Genomic DNA, 8,129 nt, shown 5'->3' with positions numbered 1-8,129 from the left:
TTGTTTAATTGCTAATAATGAATATTTTGACATGTTATTTGAGTTGAATGCTTATGAACTTGGCGAACATTTTCGTATATACTTATTTGAAAAAGTGTAGATTTGATACAATTATGAAAATGAGCATAAGTTTGATATAAATTGAACATGTCATTGTAATTATTTTGATTGATGATTTTGATGTGTTTTGCAGACTGAAAGGGGAACAACAAGATGTTGATAACTATTACAAACAAGATATACATCATCCAGTTATGACATTTTCAGATATGCACGTGGAAGATTTGCACCCGAACTTGAGATTAGACAGACGTTGGATAGATTATCCAAAATACCAAAGGAGCTTGCACACTCTTCATTCTAAAGCTGTTGAAGTACCTAGGGTCATAGAATGGGAACCATTAGAAGCCATAGGATTGGGCAAACGGATTAGAGAATTACTTACACAGAGGTATGGTAATTCTACTTTTAATGATTGGGTACGATTATTCAACATGCGTAGATCTGTATATAAAGTATGGTGTGAAGAATTATTGTGTAGTATAGAAATAAATGATCGGGTAGCTAGTTTAACCGATCGAACTTTTATTAGATTTTTGTTAGGAGGTTCGATGCGCCATATGTCTCTACTAGACATGGCTCAGGCCTTACGTATATATACGCCTGAGGAGCTAGCATCTGCCGATTGTCGAGGGTTGATATTAAATGGTAGGAAGATTGATGAAAATTTTGATACGCATGGTGTATGGAGTTAAATGACTAGCCATCACCGATTTAAAGGGGGAAATTACTCTTATTTGGATATAGATAGAGCTGAGTTAAGAGTAATTCACAGGTTTCTAGCGAACTCGATTACACAGCGAGGTAAAAATAAGGAAAAGGTAAATGAGCAAGATTTATTTTACCACATGTGTATTCGAGACCCACAAAGCGCTGTAAGTATACCTTATTGTGTGGGTTATTATTTATCAGCTATGGTTAGGGGGATGAGACCGCACAGTATAATAGGAGGTGGTATATTTATTACATTAATTGCTGAGTATCTCGATGTGGATATAAGTCGGGGGGATTATTAATCGAAGAACCAGAACCCCACGATATACAATTGGTTTAAATGTATATCATGGTGCTAAGGTTTTGAAAAGGCGAAATAACGCCGCAGTACAATATAATGGAAGACATCCACAGGTTGAGAAAAATCAACAGCCAGGTAATGTGGGAGGGGGAAATGAAATGACAGAAATGCAAAGGTTTATAGCTTCACAAGAGTATGAAAATGCTAGACATCGAGCATTTGAAGATTGGCAAGTTCATCAAAACCACATCATAGCTCATTACCAACATATAGGTAGACACTATATTCCTACTCCAAAGCCCGTATTTCCTCCCTGGTCTATAGAGATCCAACTACCGTATCCTACTTATAACCCAGCTGAAGCATTTTATAACACATACGGTTATGCATGGAACCCCTAATGGTATCAGTAACAACCCTAGTTTATTTAGTTTTATTTATTTTATTTTTGTAATGTTACTACATTTAGCACTTATGTTGATATTGTAATAGTTTTTATAATTTTCTAACTTTTATTATTAGATTTTAATAATTTTTGAATGTGGGGTAATATACCAAACTTCAAAAATATGTATATATGTTTGCAGTTATCTTATGTGCACAACAGGGTAAAAAAACGCATTTTCAAAGACTGGCATTAAGTTCAGCAAAAGCAACTAATTTTGACGACAAGATGCAAAATATATGTGAAATAACAACAAGACGGAATGAACAAATGATGTGCACCATTTATCATTCAACACAAACAACAATATGTTTGGAAACTTTGGTAAATTTTACTCATTTTTCTACGCTAATCACCCTCAATAATTTAAATTGTTACTGATTTCTTGCAAATGAGGGCATTGCAAGATCTTAAGTGTGGGAAGGGGTTAAATTCTTTAGGATTTAAAAAAAAAAAATTATTTAAACACTTGGTTACCATTAAAAATACTAGTAACGCAGTAGTTGTATTAGAATCTAGTGCTCTCTGATAATAAAGAACAGCCCTAGTCTTATATACTGACTACCCAATTCTAGTAAAAAAATTTCAAAATTTTCAATTAAATGAATTCAAAATCATGTTTATACATATTTATGAACGATAAAACTAGGTGTTAACACCGAAATTATTGTTACCTCGGAAATGATATAAATTGAGAAACAAACCAAAATGTTAGAATTCATTTAAAATAGAATAGAGGACAATAAAAAGGAAAATAAAAGCCAAGTGTGGGAAAATTTACCAAGTTATTTTAAAACATATATCACATATTTTTGTACAAATAATTGAAAATACTTTTGTTTTGGACGAAAATAATCAGTTTTACCCGGTTTATGGAAATACTTTTGAAAGAACGATGGATCTACACGATGAATCAATTCCATCATTAAAAGGAAGTAAAGTCTTCCGAAAAAGAAACGCGCTTCTTGATTTAGGTCATGAAGTTGTCGTCCAGACCAGCTGTAGGTTGACGAAAAACCTAGAAAAGTCATCTCTAAAATCAGCAGGAAATCCACGGACCTCAACATCAAACAGGGTCGCCAAGTGGTCAGACCTATCCTAACCATGAGAGGATCTGTCTCGTAAAATGGGGAGGATGCCGTGCAAATTAGCTGGATAAGACTAATGAATCAGATCCCCAGAAAGGATAATCTCCTTAAAGATCAAAAATCAGCTTTTAAGACTGATATTAGTCAATCCTTGAGATTGACCTTAAATATTGAGAATTCAAACTCATGGAATTCGATGATATCTAAACTCGAGCTTGAACGAGAAAATATTTTGATCAAAATTACAAACTGATTTGTTTTCTGAAAACCCATTTTCAATGCGTTCATTACCATTGAACGTAAAATCCTAGGAATTCACCTGGAATTCATTAGGTCACCTGAACCAAATCGGGTGTCAACCTTAAGAACGGTGGTTGCATAGCATGGTCAAAGACAGGACCTTGTGCCAGACCGAAAAATTATAAGGGTGAGCTTTACTATTGCTCCTACAAAGGATAGTAATTGCATCCGACACATTATAGACCATAATTAAAAGCATGTCAGGGGACATTGCCTTAACAGTTGCTTGTTCAACACTTTCCTTTACAACCGGGCGGTAGTTTACCGAAAGGTAATATACGGGGCAAGTATACTGGACGTGTTGTTTTCCTAATACAAGGTTAGCAAGTGGGTGACACAAAACCACAAGTTTTGAGCTAAAATTTTCAAATCTGAAACCCACCAAATCCAGAAAAAGAATTTGCAAACACCGGTGAAGGGTTATTCCGGAAAACTTATTTAGGGTAAAAACTAGATTTAATTTTCAAAAGATCAAATGTTTTCATAAAGATCCAATTTCCTTAATGGATCTAAATTTTTATAGTCATGTGGGACTGTAAGCCACATCGTTACTACCATTGTTTATACCGCCGTATAGAAATCACTGATGTACAAAGTGTGAAGAATAAAGAAGTGATTCTAGTATTTCAAGACTATATTGCTTGAGGACAAGCAACGCTCAAGTGTGCGAATATTTGATAATGCTAAAAACGAACATATATTTCATAGCATTATCCCTCAAGAAAGACAAGCTTTTAGTTGCAATTGTTCTATTTACAAGTGATATTCGTTTAAAAAATAAAAGGTGAAGACAAAAGACAGATTCGATGAATTGAAGACGCGAACGACCAAAAAGCTCAAAAGTACAAAATACAATCAAAGAGGTTCCAATTATTGATAAGAAACGTCTCGAAATTACAAGAGTACAAGATTCAAAACGCAAAGTACAAGATATTAAATTGTACGCAAGGACGTTCGAAAATCCGGAACCGGGACCAGAGTCAACTCTCAGCGCTCGATGCAACGGACTAAAAATTACAAGTTAACTATGTATATAAATATAATATAATATATAATTAATTATATAAATTATATATATATTATATTTATATATTAAAACCGTCGGCTAGATAGGTTCCAAAATGAGATGAGCTGTAGAAACAAACTCCGCAAGTTGCGGAGTTTGAAGGCCAAAAAGGCCGCGACTCGCGGAGACTCCCTGGACAAAAATGCCTATAAAAGCCAGCGCAATTCGACGTATCATATATTCTTTTTCTTCTTCTCTCATAATACGTAATATATATATATATATATATATATATATTATAATTTTAATTTTAATTTTAATTTTAATTTTAAATCCTAATAATAAGGGTATGTTAGCGAATGTTGTAAGGGTGTAAGTCGAAATTCTGTCCGTGTAACGCTACGCTATTTTTAATCATTGTAAGTTATGTTCAACCTTTTTAATTTAATGTCTTGTAGCTAAATTATTATTATGCTTATTTAAAACAAAGTAATCATGATGTTGGGCTAATTACTAAAATTGGGTAATTGGGCTTTGTACCATAATTGGGGTTTGGACAAAAGAACGACACTTGTGGAAATTAGACTATGGGCTATTAATGGGCTTTATATTTGTTTAATTAAATGATAGTTTGTTAATTTTAATATAAAGATTTACAATTGGACGTCCCTATAAATAACCATATACACTCGATCGGACACGATGGGTGGGGTATTTATATGTACGAATAATCGCTCATTTAATCGGACACGGGAATGGATTAATGGTCACTAGAATTATTAAAACAGGGGTAAAATTATGTACAAGGACACTTGACATAATTGATAACAAAGTATTAAAACCTTGGGTTACACGCAGTCGATAACCTGGTGTAATTATCAAACAAAGTATTAAAATCTTGTTACAGTTTAAGTCCTCAATTAGTTGGAATATTTAACTTCGGGTATAAGGATAATTTGACGAGGATACTCGCACTTTATATTTATGACTGATGGACTGTTATGGACAAAAACCAGACGGACATATTAAATAATCCAGGACAAAGGACAATTAACCCATGGGCATAAAACTAAAATCAACACGTCAAACATCATGATTACGGAAGTTTAAATAAGCATAATTCTTTTATTTCATGTTTAATTTCCTTTATATTTAATTGCACTTCTAATTATCGTATTTTATTTATTGTTATTGCATTTAATTGCACTTTTAATTATCATACTTTTTAATTATTGCAATTTTATTTTATCGCACTTTTATTTATCTCAATTTCATTATCGTTATTTACTTTACGCTTTAAATTAAGTTGTATTTATTTTTAATATTTTACATTAGGTTTTAACTGCGACTAAAGTTTTAAAAATCGACAAACCGGTCATTAAACGGTAAAAACCCCCTTTTTATAATAATAATATTACTTATATATATATTTGTATTTTTATGAAATAAAACTAATATAGCGTTAAGCTTTGTTTAAAGATTTTTCCCTGTGGAACGAACCGGACTTACTAAAAACTACACTACTGTACGATTAGGTACACTGCCTATAAGTGTTGTAGCAAGGTTTAAGTATATCCATTCTATAAATAAATAAATATCTTGTGTAAAATTGTATCGTATTTAATAGTTTTTCCTAGTAAAAATAAAGCTATTTTATATACACCTCGCGAAACATCAATATGCATCTTGTTAATGTCGGTTACCAGGTGTTCACCATATGAATGATTTTTATCTCTATGTATGGGATGTATATTGAAATATGAAATCTTGTGGTCTATTGTTACGATTTGATATATATAGGTTAAACCTATAACTCACCAACATTTTTGTTGACGTTTTAAGCATGTTTATTCTCAGGTGATTATTAAGAGCTTCCGCTGTCGCATACTTAAATAAGGACAAGATTTGGAGTCCATGCTTATATGATATTGTGTAAAAATTGCATTCAAGAAACTTATTTCGTTGTAACATATTTGTATTGTAAACCATTATGTAATAGTTGTGTGTAAACAGGATATTTTAGATTATCATTATTTGATAATCTACGTAAAGCTTTTTAAACCTTTATTGATGAAATAAAGGTTATGGTTTGTTTTAAAATGAATGCAGTCTTTGAAAAACGTCTCATATAGAGGTCAAAACCTCCAACGAAATCAATTAATATGGAACATTTTTAATCAATAAGAACGGGACATTTCAGTTGGTATCCGAGCGTTGGTCTTAGAGAACTAGAATTTAGCATTAGTGTGTCTTATCGAGTTTGTTAGGATGCATTAGTGAGTCTGGACTTCGACCGTGTTTATTTGAAAAATGATTGCTTAACAAATTTTGTTGGAAACTATATATTTTTAACATGTGAATATTATGTGATATATTAATCTCTTAATGCGTTTGATATTATGTGATAGATGTCTACCTCTAGAACAAGTCCCATTGACTCACCTAATAATAATGAAGAGTCAAATGTAAATTGGAATGATTCGTGGACTGATTCACAAGTTCCCGAAGAGGAACCGGAAGAAGAGTCGGAACCGGAAGAAGAATCGGAACCGGAAGAAGAATCGGAACCAGAAGAAGAAATAGAACCAGTGGTGGAAATAATAAAACGGTTAAGTAGAAGAAAATCCTCAACCAACCGACCAAAGTTAATTATAGTCAATGGTGTTTCCGCCAAGGAAGCAAAGTATTGGGAGGATTACCAATTCTCCGATGAATCGGATCCCGACAAGGATTCCGATGATGTTATAGAAATTACCCCAACACAATTTAATAAGGCAAAAGAGAACAATAAGGGAAAGGGCAAAAAAATAGAGAAATTTGATTCCAAACCCGATGAACTTTATATGTATCATCAACACCCGTACTTCTTAAGTTGTGACAATAACCCGGGAACCTCTAAACCACCAGGTTTTTCTAAACCAATGTGGAAAACGACGGCTCGTATTAGGGGAACATCATATATCCCTAGAAACTTGGCAAAACGAACCAAAACCGAAGAAGAAGAAACGAGCGAGTCGGAATAAGATAGTTGTATTCGTGTGGTGTAATATATGTAATATAGTGTGCTTATGCTTTATGATATATATAAAAAAATGCTTGTATTAATAAGTATTTTTTTTATGAATCTAACTCTTGTCTATTTTACAGTATAAAAACACAAAATGGATAGACAACCCAATATTTTAAGAGACCTACCAGGAGACATGATTGATGAAATCTTGTCTAGAGTCGGTCTGAATTCCTCGGCACAACTATTTAAGGCGAGATCAGTTTGTAAGACATTCGAAGAACGTTCCAAGAATGCCTTGGTTTATAAAAGGCTTTCGTTCGAAAGATGGGGGATATCACATTGGGAAATCCATAAGTTACGATGTGTTTACTTTGACGCATATATTGCGGGGAACCCAAATGCTATTTTACGCAACGGCTTAAGAAATTATTTTGACTCAATATATCCGAATATAGGACTTCGTGATTTAGAAAAAGTGGATAACATGCAAAATAAAGAAGCATGTTATGCTTACGGGTTAGTAATGTTCGCTTCTCACCAAAGTGAGAACAAGAACATCGGGCTACAACTATTAAACAAAACGTTCCCACAAGTGACGGAGTCGGTAATTGGGGTAAGAAATGAGGTTTTTAGGTTATTACAAGATTGTTGGTCATTACGTAACCTTCATCCTTTTGATGACGTTACAACACATTGTCTTACTATCGGTCACAACGGTTATGTTCCACAAAACCAAGGATGGGAAGTGGTATTAGTAAAACCAGAATGCATGACTTGTTTCTAGACGTATGAATTACGTGTCTTTATTGCCTTTGCTGAACGCCTTATTTATTAACTAGAATTATCTTCGCAACTACTTTGTATCAAAGTTTTATGTGCTATATTTCATGCTATATGTAAAATAGCGGTATTGTAAGTTTGCAAGTTATTGTATAAAGGCTTGAATATGATATATATATATTTTTTTTTTGTTTTTGTGATTAGTTTTTCATATAGAATTGTAGTAGTTGAAATGGTATGTTAGCTACTAAGTATGAACTTAACGGGTAGGTACTACCCGAATTAAAGAGTATAAAACGCTAATATGAAGAAAGAGCTTTTATAAATAAGTTCATATTGTAGCGACCCGACCTTATCATGTTTGACGGCGCCGTCTACTTAGGTCCCGTTACGTGGTCGTAAGTCTTTAAGACAAAGTTTGACCA

This window comes from Rutidosis leptorrhynchoides, chromosome 5 (genome assembly GCF_046630445.1).
Source record: "Rutidosis leptorrhynchoides isolate AG116_Rl617_1_P2 chromosome 5, CSIRO_AGI_Rlap_v1, whole genome shotgun sequence".
Classification (NCBI taxonomy): domain Eukaryota; kingdom Viridiplantae; phylum Streptophyta; class Magnoliopsida; order Asterales; family Asteraceae; genus Rutidosis; species Rutidosis leptorrhynchoides.
This window is presented reverse-complemented; position numbering follows the sequence as displayed.